Source organism: Prionailurus viverrinus, chromosome A3 (assembly GCF_022837055.1).
Source record: "Prionailurus viverrinus isolate Anna chromosome A3, UM_Priviv_1.0, whole genome shotgun sequence".
Lineage (NCBI taxonomy): Eukaryota > Metazoa > Chordata > Mammalia > Carnivora > Felidae > Prionailurus > Prionailurus viverrinus.
This window is the reverse complement of record NC_062563.1, coordinates 85,237,095-85,262,781: the sequence shown is the minus strand read 5'-3', so window position 1 is coordinate 85,262,781 and position 25,687 is coordinate 85,237,095. Positions and strand designations below refer to the sequence as shown.

At 39.8% G+C, this 25,687-nt stretch overlaps 1 long non-coding RNA gene and 1 other non-coding gene across 2 annotated transcripts; both read left to right on the top strand.

Annotated features, from left to right (window-relative positions):
- The first annotated feature begins 8,017 nt into the window (after positions 1-8,017).
- Positions 8,018-24,177, top strand: LOC125161586 (uncharacterized). The gene is made up of 3 exons (XR_007150683.1): positions 8,018-8,067; positions 18,907-19,003; positions 24,046-24,177. It is a non-coding gene; the product is annotated as an uncharacterized LOC125161586 (long non-coding RNA).
- TRNAQ-UUG (transfer RNA glutamine (anticodon UUG)) lies at positions 13,984-14,068 on the top strand. Its single transcript has one exon. It is a non-coding gene; the product is annotated as a tRNA-Gln (tRNA).
- Positions 24,178-25,687: the final 1,510 nt, after the last annotated feature.

Genomic DNA, 25,687 nt, shown 5'->3' with positions numbered 1-25,687 from the left:
CTTGGGTTAGCTCAATGAGCTCTGCCTTTTGTGCCAAAGTCCCCTTTGGCAGGGGCCTGGCTTCAATGACAGAATTCAGGGTCACCACAGAATAACCAGCAAGGCGCTCTCCCTACTTACAAAACTGCTACCATCAGTGAAATGTTCAGCATCAGGATCTTTGAGGGGCTGATCCCTCAAGTCTTGTTGGCTGGAGAACACTTCATCCATGACTTCGATGCAGTCATGGTCTGGCTGGCCTGGCCCGACAGGAAGTAGGGTTGCAGAGTTTAGGGTCCACACTATTTCTAGGTGAATGTGTGGGTTCTCACATAGCATTCCCTGATATCTGACCATCCTGGCATTGGTTAGCCATTGCATTCCATTAATGTCAATACGCAGTGTGGCACTCAGACTGTCAATTCTTGTCCCATAGTTAACTTGTCAGCCTCACACACCAAGAGGGCCATGGCTGCCAGTGCCTGTAGGCAGGGGGGCCAGCTTGGGCCACGGAGTCAAGCTGCTTGGAGAGATATGCCACCGGGCGATGCCATGACCCCAACATCTGAGTTAGGACCCCCACTATAATACCAATGTGCTTGTGGACATACAGAAATAAAGGCTTGGTCATGTCTGGGAGACCTAAACCAGGCACATTGGTAAGGGCTTGCTTTATTTCCTCAAAGGCCTTTTGCTGTACTGATTCCCACATCAGGGGTTCCCTCTCTCCCCCCACTTTGTAGCCTCAGAGAGCGGTTTTGTCAGGACTGAAAAATTAGGTATCCAGATTCTACAGAAACCTGCAGCCCTGAGAAACTCCCGAACCTGGTGTCGGGTTGTTGGGGCCGGGATCGAGCAAATGGCCTGCTTCCTCTCTGGGCCAAGTTGGCGCTGCCCCTGGGACAGATGGAAGCCAAGATATTTAGCCTTTTCCTGACAGATTTGGGTCTTTTTCCTCGAGACCTCATAACGGGTTTCCCATAGGAGGGTGAGGAGCTGCTGAGTCCCTTCCATGCAGCCCTCCTGGGACTTTCCGGCTGCAGTAAGTCATCCACGTACTGAAGCAGGACGCAGACATGTTGATCCTCTGGGAAGGCTTTTAAGTCAGGGGTTAATGCAGTGCCGAAAATGGCTGGGGAGTTTTTGAAGCCCTGAGGCAACCTGGTCCAAGTCAACTGGCTCTTGTCACCATTTTCAGGATCCTCCCTTTGGAAGGCAAAGATCATTTGGCTCGGGGGGGGGGGGGGGGGCGCCAGGCGGATGCAGAAGAAGGCATCTTTAAGGTCCAAACAGGTGAAGAAGGTGGCTTCAGCAGGAATCAGCCCAAAAAATGTATAGGGGTTTTGGATCACTGGCTGTATGGTGATGGTGGTCTGGTTTATTGCCCGCAGGTCCTGAACCAGCCCATTGTCATCTGTGCCCAGTTTTCGGACAGGCATGAGGGGGTGTGTTCCAAGGTGACTGGCACAGCCAGAGGATCCCATACTTAAAAGTCTCTCCAGGTGCTTTTGGATCCCAATCTGTGCCTTGCAAGGGATGAAGTATTGTCTCTGGCAGGTGGACTCTGCCCTGGGCTTCAGTTCCACAACCACAGGGGGTATGTTTCAGGCTAGTCCTGGTAGGATGTCTTTGGCCCACACCCCTGGGATTTTAAAGAAGCTCAGGCACAGGTTGTGGTTCTTTCTTGAGACTGTAGAGATGCCACTCTTCTCCTTGAGGAATCGTGAGAGTCATAATCTTTGCTTCTGGTTTCCATAGGGTCAGAGTAGCTTGTCCCCAGGAGTTGAAAGTTACCTGGGCCTGCAGCTTTCCAAATAGGTCACGGCCCATTAAAGCCACGGAGCAGTCAGGAGGTACAGGAACTCATGAATGACTTCATGGCCACCTAAGTTGTATCGCCGAGGCAGCAGGAAGGGATGTGCGTCTGACTGGCTGTGGCCCCCATGATGGCAGCTTGTCTCTGTGAGAGGGGCCCACAGGTCAGGTCACTACCAAGTGTTCTGCTCCAGTATCCACCATAAAGTCAATGGGTTGGCCCCCACATTCATTCAGACCATGGGTTCCTGGGGGCCTAACAAAATAGAGTCTGGTCTGTTCTAGTCCTCCTCATAGCCTTCCACGGTGGCTAGCCCCACAAAATCGCCTTTGGGGACCCCATGAGGCTGTGGGGCCGTTTGGTAACAGCCCTGGACCACATGGCCTCTTTCTGCTTGGGGCCTTGCTGAGAATTGTCTGGTTGCTGGGGGCACTCACTTTTCCAGTGGCCCTCCAGTAAGCACCCTGATTCCTTCCTAATTTTGCTCTGGGGCAAGACCCTCCTCCCCGTCGTCGTTCCCTTCTGGCCTCGACCCTTTCCCTGTGGGGCACCTTTCTGGGAACATTCAGACTGCTCTACCAAGGCAGCAGCTAATAAGTCTGCCTTTTTTGCACCTTTTGGCATTCTTCCCTCCATGCGGCCTCCTCACGGTTAATAAATACCTGGGTTGCTACTTCTAGCAACTGACTGCCATTCATGCCGGTGAAACCCTCTAGTTTTTGCAGCTTGCGCCAAATGTCCCTCTGGGCTTTACCTACGAAAGTGGCATTAACCATCCACTGGTTAGTGGGCGCTTCTGGATCAAATGGGGTGTAGAGAGGAAATGCCTCATGCAATCTTTCATAAAACTGGCTCGGGCTTTCCTCAGGTCCCTGGAGCACTTCTGATGTTTTAATCATATTTATGGCCTTTCCCTCCTCCCCCCTCCACCCCCGTTCCTCATGCCATTTAGAAGGGCTTCTTGATACTGTTTGGTCCTTGCAAACCCTCCATCTATACTTGAGTCATTTGGGTCCTATTTGGGGTCCTCCCCAGGAAAGTGAGTCTGAGCGTAGGCTTGGGGGTTCTAGTGTCCCAGCCAGGGCACTCTCCTCTAACCATTTTAGGGCTGCCTGGGTAATTTGGCGTCGCTCCTCCATATCGAAGAGGGTCAGAAGAAGGTGGCGGCAGTCTGTCCAGGTAGGTTTGTAGGTTTGAATTATGGACTGCATTAGGTCAGCCTGGGGTTTCTCTGTATAAGAGGGGGTATGGTGCTTCCAATTTAGGAGATCTGTAGTGGTAGAGGGTTGGTACTCAAAACACACTGGCTTCCTTGGATCTGGCCTTTCTGATCATAATAGATGGGTCCCCTGGTTTCCCTCAGTCGCAACTGTAGGGCTCCCGGGTGTTGCTGCAGAGAACGGCTGCCTCTGCTGGCTTGATTCTCTAGTTGCCTTCTAGGAGGCTTATGTGGATTTGAGACTAGCAGTCCGGTGAGTCAGTCACATTCAGGGAGGCCAGTGGTGCTAGAGGTGGTGAGGCCTCGGGACTAAGAGCAGGCTCTCGATGGGGTTTCAGCAGCTAGGGCTGCTGGGGGGATGGGGGCACAGATGACAGTGAGGGGTACACTGTGCATATGGTGGTGGGTTCTCCCCGACAGGTTCTCCCGACAGTATGGGCTTTTAAATTTCTGGCCGATGTTTGGAGGAAGCTGTGACGTGAGCCATCATAACTTTACAGCTCTCTTTAATATAGACTTTTAGCCAAGGCATCCGGGATAGGACCAGGTCTTGCCAACAGTAAATGTAAGGAAATTGGTCAGGGTGGCCCGGGTCCCCCACAATGACCCTGAACATTCCGCCAACTACTTCCTTATCAAGTGAGCCCTCGGAGGGCCAGCCCACCCCAAATGACGGCCAATCAATTTCACAGAATGTCAGGAGCTTTCCAGGAGTTAATTTCACCCCATATATCCCTTTTTGAAATTCTTCAACATATACTCTACGGGAGTGGATTTACTCTTCTTTCCACCCATTTTCTCCCCCTAACAGACAACTTTAAGGCACACGCGGGGAAAACGAGGAAGGAGGGGGACTAATTTGGAGAGGACGTACACTCGCTTTGTCCGCTTCCGGCCGCTCCCCTCTCGGAGCTATTTCAGGCGCCTCTTAGCCCTGGCGGGCTCAGTTTCAACCCCTGACCCGGATGAGACTCCCGAGGAAGTCTGACACTGCGTTAAGCTGTATGAGGTTGCCCCCGAACCGGGGATCAGGACTCAACACTCTGGTCAGGTCAGAACCTTTCCGTTGTCTGTCTCATTCACACGCATATACACGACTCCCACCCACCGCCCTATATTCAGAACCTTAGGGTTGCGGCTTTATTCCTCATCCTTTGTGGAACTACTAGGGCAGCCCTGGGAGGTGGTCAGACTCTCGTTCTTACTCTTAGGGGCAGGTGTCCCCAAACAGTCCCGGGGTCTTACCAGTCTGACCGTGGCGCTCTCTAAGCTGGTTCCTGGGCCTCACAGGTTCCCTTGCGCTCACACGGGGTCCCGGCCCCGGTGCGCCGGGATAGGCTAATCTCCTACGGACAAGCAGTCCACTGGCGCCAGGTGAGGTCACTTCTCCTGGCGCTCTGAGGTTCCTACCGCTGCCGCAAAGGAGGTGGAAACGCACCATCTTCGAATCCCGAGGCGAGCCCCCAGGTAATGTAGCAGGATTCTCGCCCAGAGAGTCGTGACGCCCGGGCTTTTCTTTCCGGGAAGTAACTTTATTCGTGCCAGCACTGGCTCAATTGGGTTCCTACCCAAAGAACTGAGCCCCGAGCATCACGTGGCTTAGTTTTTTAAATACATTTTCTACTTCTTTGTCTCCCATATATGGTAATACACAAACATGCCGTCTGATTAGGTAGGTGGTCTCATGTTACAGGGTTGTGAGGAATGTCACATAGGCATATAGCCAGGTTGCCTTCCTTTATCCTGAGGTGGTTTTTTTTTTTCTAACACATTCCTTAGGGAGGGGACCCTACCACAAAATATGTGATGTTTTCTAAGTTTTATTTATTTACTTGAGAATGACAGAGACAGCACAAGCAGGAAAGGGGCAGAGAGAGGGAGAGAGAATCCCAAGCAGCTCCACGTTGCGGGTACAGAGCTGGATGTGGGGCTTGAACTCATGAAACCATGAGATCATGACCCGAGCCGAAGCCAAGAGTCGGTCGCTTAACTGACTGAACCACCCAGGTGCCCTTCAAATATGTGACTTATACATATTTTCTCCTAGTTGTTTTCCCATTCACTTAATGGTGTCTTTTGTAGAAGAAGTTGTAATTTTGATGAAATCCAGCTTATAATTTTTTATCTTTTCAGATCATGGTTTTGGTGTCAAGGACTCATTGTCTCATTAAAAGTTACAAAGATTTTCTTCCATGTTTTCTTTAAAACTTTTGTAGTTAATATTTCACATTTAAATTTATGATCCATTTTGAGTTGGTTTTTGTATTAAGTGTGAGGTATATATTAAGGCCTTTTTTTTTTTTTTTGTGGATGCCTGTTTGTTCCGATTGTTGAAAAGACTATCCTATCTCCATTGAATAGTCTTTGTCAAAAATAAATTGGCCCTATTTATGTGGGTCTATATCTGGATTCTTCTGTTCTGTAAATCAAGTGTCTATCCTTTTGCCAATACTAAACTTTTAATTTATGTAGGTTTATAGTAAGTAATGAAATAAAATTTTATTTGATTATTCTTCCACCTTTGTTCTTCTTTTTCCAAATTGTCTTGACTATTCTAGCTCCTGTGTCTTCCTACATATATTGTAATATTAGCTTGTTGGTTTCTACAAAGAAGCCTGGTAGCGTTTTGACTTGGATTTCATTGAATTTATAGATCAATTTGGGAAGAGTTGACATTTTAACAGTATGAAGTCTTCTCCAACTTGTTTTTTTTTTTTTAACCTTCGTAATTAAGTTAGTATTTAAATTTGTTTTTGTAGTCACTAGTTGTTTAGCTATTTCTGTGTTTTTCAAACTGTTTTGTCCATCATTACCTCCTACAAACTGTGCTGTGCTTCTCCGTTTAATATCCTTGCTTCTGAAGTATATTCATTGTGATTGTCTGTAAGTAAAATGGGTGATTCTGGGAGTGGCTAATTTTTTCAATATTTGTGTGCCATATCTTTATTTCATTCTCATTCTTATGTAATAAATTATCTAGGTATAGAATTATAGAGTATTCCTCTATGTATTGAAATATCACTTCAAAATCTTTTATCCTTTAATACTGTTTTTAAAAATACTAGTCTGATTAGTCTGCAAATTTTTTCTTTTCCTTTTTTTTTTCTGTTTGCTTTGTTTTAGTGTTCTGCATTGTCATCATGATGTGTTTACACATAATTTTAAAAGATTTTCTCCTGCTCGGGACTCATGGTTGTGGAATTTATGGATTCATGTCTTTAATCAATTCTGGGAAACTCTTAGCCATTATTTCTTCAGGAATGCCTCACTTTCTTCCTCCAAATGACTCTAGAAGTGTCCGCGTGTACCTGTGTGTGTTCATGCATGAACTTGCAGTCTTCTCATATTTTCCATCTCTATACAGGATTGTCTGAGCAATTTCTTTAGATCTGTTCTTCAATTTACTAATTCTTTTGTCATTTTGTCAGTTTTTATCACATCTATTGCTTTTTATTTTATTACAGTTTTCATTTCTAGAAATACTATTTGGTTGTTTTTAAAATCTGTTGTTCATTTTTCTTGATGTTTTGTTCCTAGGGATTTTTATTCTTTCTTTTTTGTCTTTATTCATTTTTCGTTGATTTTTGAGATATTTTTAGATAGCTGTATTGTATAAATTTTCTCTAGATTCTTTTCCTGGTGCATATTCCATCTGTTGACTTTTAGTCAGGTGGCTTTTCTGCAGGTGAATTCTGCAGTTGTTTGGGAGGTAATAATTGGGAGAGCTTTACAGTTGTTGGGGTAGCAAATCTCTGGGATCAATTGTTATGTAATTTTCTGATCTTTGGACAAAAAAATGTGTACAATGTAAAGGCCTGTGCTTTTGATTTCTCGTGAGAGGGTTTTTTTTTTTTTCTTGCCTCACATGCACTATGCCAAAGGATAGAGGGTTTTTTTTTTCTTTCTTTCTTTTCTATTATCTTTTACCTCCTTCCATCTGTCATTCCTTTCTATGGCCCCACAGCATTGTGTCAGCTCCCCAAGGTGAATGCTGTTTGTTTATGGAACTGGGCAACTTCCTTTATTTTCTTACAAGTTGAAGTATTTATTTCAAACATTCTGTTGTTGTTAAATGCTTGGTAAAAATTACTGTTAGCAGTGTCTGCCACCTTGCCCTAAGAAATCTATAGTTTATTCGTTGCTTGTGTATCCTGCCCCACCAGTCCTTCAACGTAAGTACCATTTATTATGGATTTTTTTCTTCCATAATACCTAGTATAGTATTTATGTGTAGTAGATGCCAAAAATTGCTTGTTGAAGGGATGAATACAAAAAGTGAAGTGTGTGTTCCAGGATTCTCTGGTAGAATGGAGACGAAGTTATTTCTAGATATGTGGTAAGAATAGAAGAATAAATATATCACTGTGGCCAGATCAAGTGTGTCTGTCTCCCCAGATTCATCCTCTCTGCACTTTTTTGCCATATTCTGTGGCCTGGGGAGACTAACCTCTATGAATGAATCGTCTAGGCTCTCTGGCTCTCTAGCTTCCACTGGGGATGGGCTAATGAGAAGCACCAGTAAGAAAAGAATACGTCAAAGTAGGGTTTCTCAAACTTTAATATGCATGCAAATTACCTGTGAATCTTCCTGAAATGAAAATTCTGAATCATTAGGTCTGAGATGTAGTCCGTGGGACTGCATTTCTTTTTAAACTCCTGGGTGATTTCTGTTGATGTTCTGGAGACCACTCTGTAAGTGGCAGGGGTTAGAGTATTTTTCCTTATTCTCTCCCTTCCTTGGGTGTCTACATTCCAGCACTGGCTGTATGCATCCCTCTTTGACAGTGGTTCTCTACCTTAGCTATACATTAGAAATATTATATGAGGTTTTTGAAAACCTGATTTCCTGGCTACATCCCAGATATTTTACATCAGAATCTCTAGGGGCGGGACCCAGGTGTCAGTAATTCTTCAGCTCCAGTGTACAGCCAAGGTTGAGAACAATGGATAGATCTTTGACTAGAGGTTCTGTTGGTTGGCCTTCTTTCCATGGCTACAACTCTCCAAAGGCAATGATAACCCTGTTTCCCTCACTCCTTGCCCCTTCAGATCTGTGAGTAGCAGTTGTAACTGGTTGTTTCTAGTTACAGAGTGTCTAAACCTCCTATTTTGGTTCCCTTAACCTTGTTCACATCTCTATAAATAGTACCTTTAATGAATTATAGTCCCCTTATCCGTGGTTTTTCTTTCTGTGGTTTCAATTACCCGTGGTCAACCACAGTCCGGAAGCAAATGATGATCCTCCTTCTGACATATTGTCAGAAGGTCAATAGTAGCCTAACACTAGGTTATAATGCCTGTGTCATTCACTTTACTTCATCTCATCAGGTAGGCATTTTATTGTCTCACATCATTACAAGAAGAAAAAGGGTGAGTACAGTACAATAAGATTTTGAGAGAGAAAGGCAACATTCACCTACTTTTATTATAGATGTTGTTATAATTGTTCTATTTTATTATTATTGTTGCTAATCTCTTATTGTACGTAATATATAAATTAAACTTTATCATAGGTATGTACAGGAAAAAACATAGTATATAATGGGTTTGGTATTATCCGTGGTTTTAGGCATCCATCGGAGGTCTTGGAACATATCCCTTAAGCATAATGGGGCAGACAACTGTTGTATCATTAAACTCCCAGATCTTCCCTGCCACAACTCTAGCTGATATTTAAAAATAAGAAATTTGATTTTTGATTTTGTAGGTAATTGGGAAACCAGTGTAATCTTAGGAATAGTGTCAAGTTCAGAATTGTGCATTAGGTATTGCTTTCAGATGAAACTTTTCATTTCACATACTTTAAATTTAGAAGTATGGACTTTTATTATAAGATACCAAGCTCAGATATTTTTTAACTGTTCTTCTAAAAGTATGACTTAAGCTAACACTGATTTTTTTGAAATTAGAGAAAAAGAGTAATATAATAGTAATTTAGTTTCTAATTACTATTGTTCTTTAGCTGTGATGTAGCCATAACTTAGTCTGTAGATCGGATTGATTTCTTCCTCATAAGGATTTTCTTGAACTTGTGCCTTTAGTAAAAAGCTGACTCAAGTCACCATGCTATTGCTCTCTTGGTTTTCCTCAGAAGGTACTGGCACTTCCATTGCTTTGTAACTCACGGTGTCGTCACTTGAAATAGTGAGTTTGAATTTATTTTTTCTTCTTGAGTACTACCCATTTCCTTAGAGTTCACATTTCAAGAACTCCCTGGATATTCTGACTAAATTGCCATTTTAAGAGGCTCTCCATTTCAATTTCTCAACTCTCTACCAATAATCCTGCCTTTAATCCTAGCAAAGGACTTTCCCTACAAAGACCCATAAGCCATCATCATTCCCCAGGAGAAAATTATTCTCTAATCTTCCCCTCAATTTCTTCTTGTAAACATTGAGCCTCTGGCACTCTACCCAGAGTGTTGTTAGCCTTTTGTCTCTTCTTCCATATAAATGGGTTTTTGCAATCAGACTTGAGTATAATCTTGAACTGAACTCAAGTGAACAAATGATTTCCTCCCTGCTGTTGTATTACAACTGTGTAGTGGAAAAAAAAGGGGGGGGGGCGCTTATAATTTCTTTTCACTACTGAGAACAGGGTGAGGGGTTGCTGCTACTAATCCTACTTCAGGGGTACTGCCCTGTTTTTAAGATAGGTGTAAAAAAATATCAACTTGAGAAAGTGGTTTTTGAATGAAGCAGTGTTTTATAGCTCTAGCTATAGATTTAGATGCTCTAGTGCAGCCCATTTGGGAATATTCTCTTTCTCACTGCAATTTCTTCCTTCTGTTTCATAAGACTGGGGAGAAGATGGAAGGTCGTTTAGAAGTTTGGCTATAACATGATGACAAATAATCATGTTGGCAGGTGACTTCTCTGTTGTGTGATAGAATATATCGGTTTGAAACAAAATTTAGGAAATATTTCACTGGAGCCTTCAGAAAGAGAGATATGTATAAGACACATTTGTCCAGCCCTTTTTGGAACCGGTTATTCCTAAAGGACCTGCTTGCTGCTATGTAGATGCAATCTGAAAGATTGAAAAATTAAAACCATCAGTGTGCACTGTGAAAGAAAATGAGCTTCTTAGGCTTTAGTGGACTTTTAAATATGTGAATTTTTTTGTAGGCTAATTCAAATGTTAATAAAAAAGATAAGAGAATTGATCTGAATGTCTTTATTCTTATACTCATAAACCAAATTCTGCACATTAGTTCAGAAATATTGAACCTTTAACCAATTATAAACACCTCTTTTCTAATTATTTAGGTTGAAATACTTCTAAGGATTGCATCTAGGCATGCAGTTATTTAAATGAATGTTTTTGTAAGTTTTTTTTTCTATAATGTCTTCAATTTTTTTCTTTTTTAAAACTTAGAAATGTTTCAGGTGTTTTGGGATGTTCTTGCAGCTGTTCATGGGAAATAGATGAATTGATTAGTAACAAGCTAATGGATAACCTGGTTCTGTAGTATGTCCTTCATATTCTGTGTGTAGGTACTGATTTCTAAGAGAATAGTGAAAATAATACTCACATGAACCATCTGTGCTAAAGGAAAGCCTCAGAGGCAACACAGATCCCAAACAACCATTCATACAAATCCATTGGTTTTGGAATTATGTTTGTTTTCTTAATTGTGTTTTGCTGAAGACCAATATTAAAAGCAGTTTGCCAAGGAAAAGACCAAGGAGCTGTTTTAGAATAAAGAAGAATAGGAGAAATAACAACTGAATGCAATACATAATCCATGATATTTGGGGCCATGAAAACATTATCGTGATACTTGGTAAACTCTGAATGAAATCTATAGATTGGATAATACTACTGTATTAATGTTAATTTTCTGATTCTGATATTTGTATGTAGTTTGGTAAGAGTATGTTCTTCTTCATTAGGAGTCCACATAGTGTTTAGGTCTAAAGGAGGATCACATCTGTAACTTATTCTCAAATGATTGAGAAACATGTCTGTTTGCATATACACATCGCATACATGTATATGTTAGGCATATACATATGCGTGTATGCCTGCACATGTGTTTACATGCATACAAAACAGATAAAGCAAATACGGTAAAATACTAACACTTGGGTAATGTGGGTGAAGTCTATACGGGAATTATTTTTTAATTAATTAGTTAATTAATTTTTTAGATGGAAATTATTTGAGTCATTCTTGCAACTCTTTTCTGTGAGTCTGAAGTTATGTCAAAATTAAAAATGAAAAGAGACAAAAGCCACTCTGAATGTGCTTGACAAGGGAACAGGTTACTCAGACACAATAGATAGCAAGAAAAACCCAATCATTCATAGGAGACTACAGGTCCTATTAAAACTTAGTGAACACTTATAAGTCTATATATTTTCTCATATGGATGTTCTTCAGAACTGCAGCTAAATTTTCATTCAGGAAATTATGTTCAATGAATTAGAATAAATCCAACCAGAAAGTAGGAAGTAGTCATTTCTATAACATTTTACCTTGTAGTCGTTGGCAAATGCCAAGCTGCCATGAGTGGATTAAATATAATGGTATATGTTTATTTTCATGAGAACTGATACTTTTCAGATGTTTGTTTTATTAGTCTACCTACTGTTCTTTTTTCTGGTAAATGAAAATACTGGGTCCTGTTAATTTCAGAGTAAACAGGAAATGCAGAGTGGATTCTTTATAGGTATGTTTCTTTGTTGTTAGATTTGCTAATTCTCATGAAAAATTAAATGCATTAAATGAGGAGGAATAGTTCTACTTTATAGTCTATTCACCGAATCTTCAAAACATTTTCCACCTTTGTGTCAGACATTCTTACTCAGTATGTATTTCCCCACAGGACCCCATCTTCCTTGTCCCTAGACCCATGTGCCTCAAGGCAGGTGACCTACTTCCAAGGCGAGGAGCTCTCCTAATCCAATCACAGTGATCCCATTTCTCTTGCCAGTGACTGGTTTAGGCACCAACATATAGCTCAGTTTTAGCCAAAGAAAAATGCTGGTTAGGATTTAAGGAGCCCTGAATTTACTCCTGAGGAAGAGACATTTTGCTTCCTCACTGTGGAGTCTAGGTATGAAATTTGGAACTATGTAACTTTCTGAGGGCAAAGCTGGGGGAAGGATGAGAAGGTAGAAAGATGGAAAGACTCTGGGTGCTGGGTGACACCTGTAAGCTGCTGAATCAGTCAGCCCTAGCACTAGAATTGCCTTATGGCTTACAATCTGTGTTACTTGCAGGCAAATGCATGCTAACCTATTCTTGTATATTCTGGAAATTTCTTACAAAATGTTTTTTTTTTTAATGCCATAATTTTTTTTTCAACGTTTATTTATTTTTGGGACAGAGAGAGACAGAGCATGAACGGGGGAGGGGCAGAGAGAGAGGGAGACACAGAATCGGAAACAGGCTCCAGGCTCCGAGCCATCAGCCCAGAGCCCGACGCGGGGCTCGAACTCACGGACCGCGAGATCGTGACCTGGCTGAAGTCGGACGCTTAACCGACTGTGCCACCCAGGCGCCCCAAAATGTTTTTTTTTAATGCCATAATTTATTATTAAAAAACCAGTTCATTCATCAAACCAACCAGATGATATAGAGACAGAGAGAAAGAGAGAGCAAGCAGGGGAGAGGGGCAGCAGGAGAGAGAGAATCTTAAGCAGGTTCCACGCCCAGCACAGAGCCCAACACGGGACTTGATCCATAAACTATGAGATCATGACCTGAGCCAAAATCAGGAGTTCGACGCTTAACCCACAGAGCCACCCAGGCACTCCTAGATTGTTTTTATTCCAAGTAACAGACCCTTTGAGAAGCAAATGAAGACTACCAACGAATTCAATTTTGTAGGAGTTTTAGGGAATAAATAACTCTCAGTTCTTAGATTAAAAATTTGAAAATTTAAATCTTATAGACAGAACTTTCTTTGCATGACCTACAAGTACACTTTTGGTCACCGTCCTGATACCAAGTCCAACATAATAAAATGTAAAATTTTGAAGTGCAGCATGGTGCGGTGCTCCATTTATCACATTGTGGTTGGACTACAATATTTGGTTGTAATTTAGTGGAACTGCAACCAGAAGCTTAAATAATTGAACTATAATAGAATAGAATGAGTAAAATCAGAGTAAACTGCATGTATAAAGGTAAGTTTCATGAAACTGTTTAAGTAGCGGATTTGTGTATTGGGTTATATCATAGAATGTATTTCTCACTGTGTTTTGGTCATTGGTATGGCAGAAAAACGTATGCTCTGTAGCAAGACAGATTTGGCTTCAAATATCTAACTTAACTGGCTTCTTATCTGGAAGAAAGCATGGAACCGTGCCTACAACATAGTAAGCACTCACAAAGTAGTGGCCCTTCTTTCCTGCCTCTTTCCACAGGCTCCCTCCTCCCCTTTGCCATGTGGACTTGAACTTATGAAACCATAGAGTAAAGCAGCACTGGCATTAGCAAACAAGGTCTCTTCCAACAAACAGATGCAACTGTTTTATGTATTATATATTCATCCAAGCTTGAAACACCAGGAGCGTATTGAGTGACGGGAGTCCTAAAGCAAGGGATATCAATTATATTTAAACTACGACAAATTGAATCTCCTGAGTTCACAGCTAAGAAATCATTCTGGCCTAGTCTTAAAATAACAGATATTTGGGGGGCGCCTGGGTGGCGCAGTCGGTTAAGCGTCCGACTTCAGCCAGGTCACGATCTCGCGGTCCGTGAGTTCGAGCCCCGCGTCGGGCTCTGGGCTGATGGCTCAGAGCCTGGAGCCTGTTTCCGATTCTGTGTCTCCCTCTCTCTCTGCCCCTCCCCCGTTCATGCTCTGTCTCTCTCTGTCCCAAAAATAAATAAACGTTGAAAAAAAAAATTAAAAAAAAAAATAACAGATATTTGGTTAAAACGATTGATTGTTTTCAGTTTGGGTTACCTCAGCAGAATGACACACTATCCATTAAAAATGCTGGTGTGACAGGGCGCCTGGGTGGCTCAGTCGGTTAAGCGTCTGACTTTGGCTCAGGTCATGATCTCGCGGTTCGTGGGTTCGAGCCCCACGTCGGGCTCTGTGCTGACAGCTCGGAGCCTGGAGCCTGCTTCGGATTCTGTGTGTGTCTCTCTCTCTGTTTCTCCCCCACTCACATTCTGTCTCTCTCTCTCTCTAAAAAATAAATAAAACTTAAAAAATTAAAAAAAAATGATGGTGTGAGGACAGTGGGCTACTCTGGCACGCTGAGCATCTGAGCTGACTGACTGGTGCTCAGATGTCACCAGACCAGGTGTGCCAAGGCCACGGGCCCCTGTCAGAGGTGAAGGAGAGGGAATAAGAAGATAAATGCATTATCTCATGATAACCATCGCTGTTCCACAGAACCCACATTACCACAGGAACAGATCCTTTATGTTTTTTTTTTTTTCTTCTTCCTCCAAGTCCCATGTTTTTATTTGGTATTATTCACCTTAACTCCTTATTTACTGTGTGGAATGTTCCTGTGAATCTCAGGGAGAAGAAAAAAAAAAACCATATTTGGTTTTGCTGACAGAATTATAACAAAAAAAATAGACTGATTCTCCTCTTGCCCTCCCTCCTGGTTTCCTTCCTTTCTCTTCCTCTTCCTCCCTCTCCTCTTTCCTTTTCTTCTTCTTTAATACAACATCTATCTTTGTGCCTGAACTCTGTGAAACTGCTGAGTTAGTCAAGGCAGTAAATCAAACCGGTCCCTTTTACCTCTAGAATATACGAAAGCATCCTTCTGCCATTGAGCTGGCACCCATGGTGGGATCAAGTGCTACTGTTAACAGGAAGGCAGGAAAGTACATTATCACTTCAGGGCTGTCATTACCAGAGGGTTTCAGTGTGAACTATGGCATTCAGAGAGAGAAAGCAGGCCAGAGAGAAAAGGAGAGGCTGGATGAGCAGAGAGGGAGGGAAATAAAAAAGCAAGATTTTGTCTGTTTGTTTATGAGGCTGACCAGAATGGCAGTGATATTGATAGTAGAAGAATTCAACTCGAATGCAAAATGTGATACTACTTTCATGTAAAAGGTGATTACGATAGCCACCTTCCTCTTTAATCCCATAGGTACACATATGGAAAAACACAGGCTCAGCCACACCCATGGCTTCTTCTGATCAGTTCATGTGCATCTTAAATCTGTCAAGACAAGATCTTCTCTTTAGTTATAAACCTCAACATATATATTTTTAGTACCAGAGAAATCCCAAAGAGATCAGCTCATTTTATTTTTTTTCTTGCTGCTTGTAGAAGAAACACATTTTAAGATTTTTTTTCCTGTGTTATAAATTTTAAAATTTAAAGAAATCACTTATCTAATGTCTCAAATTATGACAATAAAATGGCTAAAGATATGAGAGTGCTTTAGATTTTTTAACTTAGTTCATAATACAGTTGCCAAGTGCTGTCTCTAAGTAATGTTATCACCATCTTATAACGGGGGGATTTTGCTGAAGGCAAAGGAGAAAAGTTCAGAATCTGGGGTTTTGCTTCCTTCATTCCTTTATACCCAGGTTGCTTAGCACAGACACTGAGCTCTTACCGGAGAGCAATTATAATCATTTTTGTCTGTTTCTTCGAAGTCTGTTTTCTGTCTGGTTTCTGTTGTGCAACATATCGGATAAGCAGATCCTTAATGAGTTCAAAGTCGGCTAGTTAGTTCCTGGATGTGTAGCAGGCCCTTTTAATCTGGTTATATGTAGCAGGTTACTCATTTTTCCTATATCTACCCTCCACCATGCCTGTACTAAGGTTTCTAATTTTATTGCAGAACTATTCACCTTTAGCAACAGAGAAATCATCATCATCATCGTTATTTTTTTTTTAGAACAATAGTGGTAAGCAAAGTGTTGTAGAAAAAGCAAACAGTATGGAATAGCTATTAGTATAGGGAAGAGCTACTATTCCCTGCAGGACCATCTGTTTTCCCAACAAAAAAATACAGTGCTTCTCTGAGTTATTTTTTAAAGGGCTTAAGCAGTCATTCAGATAATCAGACTTCATTGCTATGAAATTTCATCAAAGTGTACTCAATCCTTGAACTCATATCTGGGTCCATTTTGCCAATCAGATAAAACTTCCAAGGCTTTTTCCTAGAGGCATGAGGGTTAACTTGATCTTATTGCGTTGCAAAAGATTTTGTGCTACAAACCATTTTTCATAAAAGCTATTTGTTGTGTTAGGAGAACTCCAGACAGGCTCCTTATTAGAATAGATTTGGGAGGGTGGGATGGCGGGCCCTGCTTTTTCACTTTGATGAAATGAAAATTCTTAGAAATTCTGTCAAGTTAACAGCAGAAGAAATGAAGAGGCAAAAATGATACAGGGGAAATCAGCATCTTAGTAAGTAAAAATGTTATTTCTCGTGAACAGACCAACAACCATTTAAAAAAAAAAAAATGAAAAACAGTCCTAAGGAGATCCCTGATGTGGAAGCACTGAATTCATTTGTCTTAAGATTGTCACTTGCTTCTGTTCTTTTCTTTCTTTTTTTCTTTTTTTTTTGGATATAGAGGTTGGAACCAAGCGACTCCTTTCTTTTTTCCTTTGTAGAGGTCAGCCACCCAATGCATGCCCACTCACATCCACACCAGCACAAACAGCCTTTGCATCAAAAAAGCACTAGGTGGTGCCCATTTTCTTTGCCGGTGAAAGTGCTGGATTTCCCCAAGGGAGTCACTCCAGAGAAGTTCATCAGCCCCCAGCCCCATAGAGTGCAGTCCTCTCCTTTGACAGATGACCAGAAGCATGGCATCCCGTTCAGTCGTTTCCCTAAAGTATCCTGGGGCTTGCCAGTTTTAGGACAGAGTTTTGGTTTGGGAAGTCAGTGGTTTTAAATGTGAAGGTAGGGGTGGAGGGTTGGTGGAGGCAAAAAGCTTTGAATATTCCCTTTGAAAATAAAGGATAAGAGGAATAAAGGCTGCAACCCTGCCATCTGTGTCTCTAAAAAGTCATGGCATAATATCTTTGCCAAGGCTTTCCTCCTGCCAGATCATCTAGACAATGCAGTGCTGGTTTAATTTTTCCCATTTTTACCCATAATCAAGCTATAAAAATAATAAAAGAAAATAAAGGTTAATCTTAAATTTCAATTAGCCTCCTCATGAAAATAATTCTTTGTCAAATGAAGTATGGTTAAACTGAAGATTTTGCATGCCTCTGTTCACCCCCATACCTACTGTTTGAAGAGGTGGCTTTAGATCACTGGGTTTATTCCGTAAAAAAAAAAAAAAATCTTATTAGGCACGCTTAACAGATTGTTGCTTTGTGAGCAAGGAGAGCAAATAACTGGCTAAGAAGATGTTTTCTTCAGGACAATTTTATCCAGGCGATATGCCCATCAGATTTGTTTTCGAATTTAGGAGCATTTAGAAGGTTCTTGTTCTTGTAAAGATCTGGTATCCGGTATCAGCAGCTGGGCGTGATCATACTATTGCCACAAAATGAAAAGAAGAAGAATATATTGACTTTTTTTTTTTAGTTGAAATGGGCAAAATGATTGTCAGTCTGTGACCTATTCTCTGAAATTTGGCTGAATAGTGTTAATTTGTGAAAGTATATTTATTATGTTCTGAAGAAGGCAAGAAAATAGTGTTTTGAATGTTAAAAAGTAGGTTCTTGTAGTAAAACCTGAATTCTGCTTCCTAGTTGGTGAACCAGACTCCCAAATACAAGGAAAATAAAGGTTGTTAGTAGTTTTAAAAAGTCGAACTAAGAAAAAAGCCTTATTATGAAACTACAAGAATTATTTCTGTGCTCTAGCTGCCCTGTCATATGTCATGACATGTGGCAGGTTGACTGCTCATTAATTCTATTTATATCAGTATGATAATCCACCCCACTGAGTACACATGTGTTAAAATATTCATAAATTATGTTTATTGCGAACAAATATACATTAAATGCCAAAAGAAGACCATTATTTAAAGACAAAACTAGTCAACAATCAAATAAGCATAGCCTTTTTACTGTCAGTCCACTACATTATGTTTTATCAAATTCACATTAATTGCTTCTCCTTCCAGTGCCTCATAGGGAGTGTTTATCTTTTGTATTTAAACTGTGCAGAAGACGTAGATGTCTTTGAAAGGAATAAACTTGGGAAACAAAAGATGTCACATTACCTGACCAATAATGATATCAACTGGAACAAGCTATCTAAAGAGGAATGCACTTCTGGCCTCCAAAATGATTTTTAAAAATATGTCATTTGAACCCTAATACAGACTTGAACTGAACTTGAACTGAAATTGTAGACCAAATTAAATAAATCAGATAATTTTTTGATAAAAGGTTGCAAATAACAGTTTTGGGTTTATACATATTTTGGAAACAAATACACAAGGGATGGTTAATTAAAATCTAGTACATTGAGAATGGAAACCAATAATTAAAATGTACTGCAGCACACCGTGTTTTAGAACTTATTACTTCCAAATGAAACAATCTTGAACTACTCTATTTTGAGTGATTTCAGGAAGTTGAAAAAGTTGAAGTGATTATTCTTTTTACAAGCTGCCTGTGCCGTTACAGACCACAGTTGAAAAGTTTGAATTTCTTGTCAAAATCCAAAGTAGTTTTAGTTAAAATATATTGCCTAACTTACCCAATTCATCATATTCTGAATTAATGCCATGAAAACATCTAGGATTATTAATTATTAGGACCACACTTCAGGTATAACTAAAATAATGGCCATTTGAAAAAGTTAACTGTGTTCTGGTCTAATAATCTATTTGCAATACTCCCTAGGAAAGTTGTAAATTTTCAAAACTTTATACTTAAAGGGACACTTTTATTTCTAGAGAGAAATAGTAAATGGTGAGGAAAATAAAGTAGGAAATTCTGATTTTGTTTCATTGTTATTGTACCCTTCTTTTACGCAGCAGGGAAGGACACAACATGGACTTGAAATGCTTTTTGAATGTTGCCAGTGCTTTGCTACAAAAAGGAGGCCATCATCCTTGGATTGTGTGTTAACTTCAGGTAAGATTTTAACTTCTTTTTTTAGATTTCAGCTTTATAGAAGCACAATTAACAAATTTAATTGTAAGATACTTAAAGTGTACATCATGATGATTTGATATACATATGCATTGTGAAAGGATTTCCCCCATCTAGTTAATTAACACATCTGTCACTTCACTTATTCATTCATTCGTCCACTCACTTATTTGTGAGAACATTTAAGTTCTATTTCCTTGGCAAAAATCAATTATACAATACAATGTCCTCAACTATAGTCACCACGTTTTACACTAGATTCTCAGACCTTATTCATCTTCTAGCTGAAAGTTTGTACCTTTTTACCAACCTCTCCCTATGTTTGCCTTCCCCCAGCCTGTGGCACTTTTTCATTCTGTTTCTATGAGTTTGAATTTCTTTTTTTGTTTGTTTGTTTTTATATTCCACAGAGAGAAAAGATTTTCTATGTAGTGATACCTCACAGAATGCTTTGTTGTCCACTTGCCCTTGGAAGAAAAATTTCTTTACTTAAACATTGTTTAAAGAAATTTATGGGTAGGGAATCTACCTATATAGATAGATGAGGAAACTATCATAAGGAAATCATTCAAAATATTAAAAAAGAGCCATATGTATAAAATTGTCTTTCTAATGCTATTTATAATAAATGTCAGAAGGTGTTTTAGTATCTAACAATGGAAGCATGTTTAGAAAAATAATAACATTAATTTGGTGAAATATTATGTACTCAATAAAAATTATGGACAGCTAACTGTAGGGCAAATGTGAAATAAAATATTAAGTGAAATTCAGGATACAAGATTAAGGTATAAAATGATTATAATAATATCAAGGCATGCAAATAATGAATCAGTAAAAGAGTTTGGACAAACATGTGAATCGTCATGTTAAGGAGAGAGACTGATTTTTTGGCTTCTTTTCAAACTTTTATTATGCTGTCTTACTAAAATCATTCAGAATGCATTTTAAAATTTCAAAGAAATTATTTGGAGGAAATCAGCAGTTAATTTACATTTTTTCTTTAGATGTCATAAATAATCACCACAGATTTTTGAAGAGAAATATTAGACAACTTCCACTTCCAAAAATGCTAACTTTGAAACTGGTATCCCAGTATGTGGTTTTTAGCAGTCAAACCTAATTTGCTTTTTACTGAGTCACACGGTGCACATATATTTTATTGGATAAGAATTCCCTTTTTTATTTTATTTTTTTATTTCGCTATTTATTGTATTCAGCTCCAAACCACAGCATTTTCATCTATCAGTTCTGAAAAACACTGGTAGCCATTTCAGAAAAAAATAAGTAAGTAAAACAAAACAAAAAAACAAATCGAAACATCACAAAACCCTCTGTATGAAGCTCTCTGCAAAGTTTGGGATGCACTTTCATGTGAATCTTGGCCTCTGTACAGCACGGCTGCACAATAATTTTCATCTGAGATTTGAACATATTGGAAGAACTATAGCCTTCCTTTCTTTTATCCTGTCATTTCCCCCCCTGGAAGTGACGGGCATATGGCAGGCACCCTCCCTGGATTCTCAAACAACAGGAGGGACCTGATTTCAATTCCTACATCCTGTCATCAGTGACTCTCGGGATATTTTGTTCTTGCAAGGCTAAAGATGTGATTCGAATTTGCCATACGGACAGAGCTTAATGCGATGCCATTTTTACCACTAGAGCCCTCAATCAGTTAATTAAACATGATATAAATCACCGCATGTATTTGTAAAGTAAGATTAATATGGCAAAGTCAAAGTAAATGAGGAATCCTCCCCATCCTAGGAGTGTGAATCACAGATAGGAAGATTACACTTTTGGAAACTCAATACTTTTGAGCAGGCTTTGTTGGTTTAATCCCTTCGACTGCTTTGTGCAACATGAAACCTGGAGCTGTCATCTTTAGCCAAAATTTCAGCCATAACTTCCTCAGCTTTCACCCCATTATTGAAATCTGCATTCACAATACTTAACAAAGATCAAACCTTTCAGCGGACCACAGGGCAGTCTCTTACCACCTGGGACACCAGAAACATGTTTAATAAATATTTCATTTTGTTTTAACATGAAGACTTCCCTAGTTTCCCATTTTTTTCTTTCCTGGGGAGCTGAGGGCTACCCCCAAGCTGCACATTCCATCACTGTGGTCAGTTAGGTTTATAGCCTTAATAAAAGGATTTTCCCCTTTCACATGCTAGGGAGCCTTGTTAAACCAGAGCAATTACAGAAACACAAGATAGGTGCTCTGCAAAGATCAAAGCTCACCTAAAGACAGCTCTGTAGGAATTTGGAGCTTTCTTTGAAAAGCACTCAGTTTACAAAGTATAGAGGTATTAAACCCCAGGAATTAAAAAAAAAAGCCTAGTTTCAAATAATGTTAAAAGTCTGACAGTAGTTAATATGGGACCTCCTTCAGCCACTCTGTGTATTATTCCTAATATCTATTCACAGCATATCTATAATAGCTCCAAAGGAACCATTATGTTCAGAAGACATAGGCATATGATGGATCCTTAATACCAAATACATTACCTACTCAGTAGGTACATTTTAACCTCAATATCCTAGCTCAGGGGGAAGGGTGAAAAAATGGCCTGTAAATTTCTTTAGGAGGAATAAAAATGCAGTGTGCCTGGGCCTTATGCTTTGTGGCTCACTCAGTGGGATCACTAGAGGCTCTCCCAGGTGACAGTAGCACCTGCCTTTGGGGCCACGACACAACTCACACAACTGCTGTGGGGTGTTGATGCACCCAGTCTTAGGCAGTATGTTTTCCTCTACCTCTCTAGATTGTTGTCCTTCTTCCTTAAAACACACACACACACACACACACACACACACACATGCACACGCATATCGTGCTTGAAGGTTCCATTTCAGAATAACATTGATAAACCCTGAGTAGTTTAAACTCAGGCATGTGGCTGTGGGAGCTTTCAGGTGACAAAGGGTGGCGGTTTGGGGATTCCTTTCTTCATTTGGCTACCTGCAAGCCAAATAATTTCTTTTGTGTGCAGTATCTAAATACTACAAAGCAGTATAAATGGCCTCAACCTGGGATTTTGAATTCCATGCTTCAATTTAGGAAAATAAGTTATTTAAGTGGCAGCTATTGCCAGGAACATTTTGGTATCAATTTAGTGAACACCATTTGGGGGTTTTGGTGCCCAATAGCCTTAGCTTTGAAAAATGCAGAGATCTGTGCAAAGCCTTCATTTTACATCAGCATATCCATTTTAAAGAAAACATTTTTTAAATGTTTATTTATTTCTGGGGCATCCGGGTGGCTCAGTCGGTTAAGCGTCCGACTTTGTTCGGCTCGGGTCATGATCTCACAGTCTGTGGGTTCGAGCCCTGCGTCGGGCTCTGTGCTCAGCTCTGTGCTGGCAGCTTAGGGCCTGGAACCTGCTTTGGATTCTGTGTGTGTCTCTCTCTGAACCACCCCCCCCCTCCCCCACTTGCACTCTGTCTCTCTTCTCTTTCAAAAATAAATTAAAAAAAATTAATGTTTATTTATTTTTGAGAGAGAGAGGAGAGAGAGAGAGAGAGAGAGAGAGAGAGAGAGAGAGAGAGAGAGAGAATGCAAGCAGGGGAAGGGCAGAGATAGAGAGGGAGACAGAAAATCCCAAGCAAGCTCCATGCTGTCATTGCAGAGCCTGAAGTGGGGCTTGAACCCATGAACTGTGAGATCATGACCTGAAAATCAAGAGTCCAATGCCTAACCACCCAGGTGCCCCAAGAAAACGTTTTAATAATGATAAAAATAGGAGCTGGTATTTATTGACTGCTTGTACATGCCAAGCTCTATGCCAAGTAGGTTACATGGAATATCTTATGTAATATTTACAATAATCCTGTGAGGTAGGCTCTATTACTATATTTATTTTATAGAGGAGGAGACTGTGGCATAGAAGGGTTGAATAATTTGCCAAAGATCACACAGTTGGTAAGAGTGGGGTTGTGATCTAATATAGGCTACACCTGTCTGGAAGCCAAGCTTTTACAACCTGTGACTATCTGATTTGAAGTTTATTTTGGGCTCTGAACTGAAGTCTGTATTTTCTAGTTTCTTTTTATTTAGTAGTAGCTTTAGGAATTGAAATTAAAGTTAACAGCACTGGGTTTTTTGTTTTTTGTTTTTTTTCCCCAGAGATTAACTTTCTTGCTTTTAATTTTGGTGTTAAACAGTAATGAAACTTTAAGTTTTGTGTTTCTCATAATTTATTTTGGGAAATGTCATTCACCAAAAATAAACAGTTTCATGATAGGAAACAACATTTTTTTTCTTTTGCCTTGGAATCACCATTTCATAATTCACCTAAGAAAATATAATTATTGAAAATAAAAATATTCAATTATCTTGTTTGTACTTTCCTTTAAGTAAAGCCTTTTCTTTGACTAGCTCAAGATTCTGATGTTTTATCTAATTGTGAAGAGGCTTATTCCAGATTTGGAAGTAGTGTGTCTAGTGTTAGTTAGATAGGGCTGAATTTAGAATCTTAGATTGACCAATATTTGGGTCTGTAATCTTGGGTACCTGGGTAAATTCTCTTAGGGTCAGCAGATTATCACTGGTAAATGAGAAAAATAAGGCCAGTCATACACTGTTATTATGAGGACCATGAAAATGAAATAACATATCTATAAAACACCTAGCAGAAGTCTGACCTATGTTGGTTCAAGAAATATTACTTTCCTCTCTCCCCTTGATTGTATTTATAACATATCTTGTTGAAAAGCTTCCCCCTTCTCCCTTAGATAGGCTTTGGAAGTCCTGCTTTCACCGTCTGGCACTTTATGGGAAAAGAATTCTGAGGCCTGATCAAGCTTGAGTGTTTGTATCATCAGGGAGCCCTTTTACCATTCCTGCCAGGCCTGAAACTGAATACAGGGGAACGTACTGTTCTTGTCAGGGCTTTGCTTGATGGTTGAATATCAAAGGGATCCTTGAAATAGGAGGAAAAGGCATAATTTTAGTTTTTAGATTATGAACATTGTAGATTTTAAGAATTTTCTAACTATCTTTTATGGATTGTCAGATCTCATTTCAACAAATATCTCAACACACTGCTCAGCAACAACATATGTCATCTTGCCCTTTAAGACCTTGTCACCCACTGCTCCAAAACAGGACACTTCCTCCTAAGGCTATAGAGACCTGGCCTGCATGTTCGAATAGCCTCCAGTTTCTTGGGGGTATGTAATAAATATTAATAATTATTCAATCAATCAATCTGTCATGTTTCATAAGCACTAGATTTCTTTCACGGTGTAAAAACACAGTTGACATTTTATCGAAATTCAAGAATTTTTGAAGGAGCCATTTTTATCTTTGATCTTAGTATATGTCTATAGAAACATACATGCATACCAGTATCCTCTTAAGAGGGATTGTTAATGTCAAAAATGTTTATTTTGCCTCCTGACATCTCTCTGGTCTTTGCTTTCTTCACTTTCCATAATCTTTCTTTGTCTGTATGTGATATTCTCATTGTCTTTAGAAGCATTCAACATGCAGCATGACTATATGATCAAGCCTATTTAAAAATATCATTTTAGGGGCTCCTGGGTGGCTCAGTCAGTTAAGCATCCGACTTCGGCTCAGGTCATGATCTCACAGCTCATGAGTTCGAGCCCCGCGTTGGGTTGTATGCTGTCAGCTCAGAGCCTGGAGCCTACTTCAGATTCTGTGTCTCCCTCTTTAGAGGCTCCTGGGTGGTTCAGTCAGTTAAGCATCTGACTTCAGCTTAGGTCATGTTTGTGAATTTAAGTCCTGCATCAGGCTCTGCATTGACAGTGTGGAGCCTGCCTGGAATTCTCTCTCTCTCCCCCTCTCTCTACCCCTCCCCTACTTGCTCTCTTTCTTTTTCGAAATAAATAAATAAACTTAAAAAAATAAAAAATAAAAATATCATTTTAGTGAACTATGAAAAGTTGGCTGCTACTGGATAATGCATTAAGATAATTCTGCTATTGTTTCCTACTCAAAGTTTCACTCACTCTACTAGAATATGCAAACATAGAAACGCTTGGCATCTAGTCAGAACATTTCCTTTTCCTTCTGGGGTTGCCTGATTTAGCAAATAAAAATACATGATGTTCAGTCAAATTAGGGTTTCAGATAAACCATGAATAATTTTTAGGGTAAGTATGTCTCATGCAATATTTGGGGTATACTTATACTAAAATATTATTCAGGGTTTATCAAAATTCAGCCTTCTCGGGCTTCCTGTATCTTACCTGGCAGCTCTATTTCTTCTACCATTATAGTGTGTAAAAATAATAAACTAACAAAATAACATACTATTTGGTGATGGTAGAAGGGGTCTCTGCCTTTGTATAAACACTGGGAAGACTCTGAACCAAAGGTTGAGGACTAAGTCAAAAGAGATGGTTTGGTATTCTGGAAGGGCTAACAATATCAAACAGCTATCAAGCCACAGTTTGTAACTCACCTTTCTGATTTGCTTTAGTCATTTTTCTTAAAGGCAAAAATGAAAATGACTTAATCAGAAATAGTGCAGAAAAGCAGATGGCCTCTGGATATATTATTTACTCATTATTCATTTTTTCATTCACCCGACAAATATTTATGGAAGGCCTACTATGTGTCAGGAACTAACAATATTTGTATATTTGTATATTTGTATATTTCTGTTATATGTTTATTCTGGTTCAAGG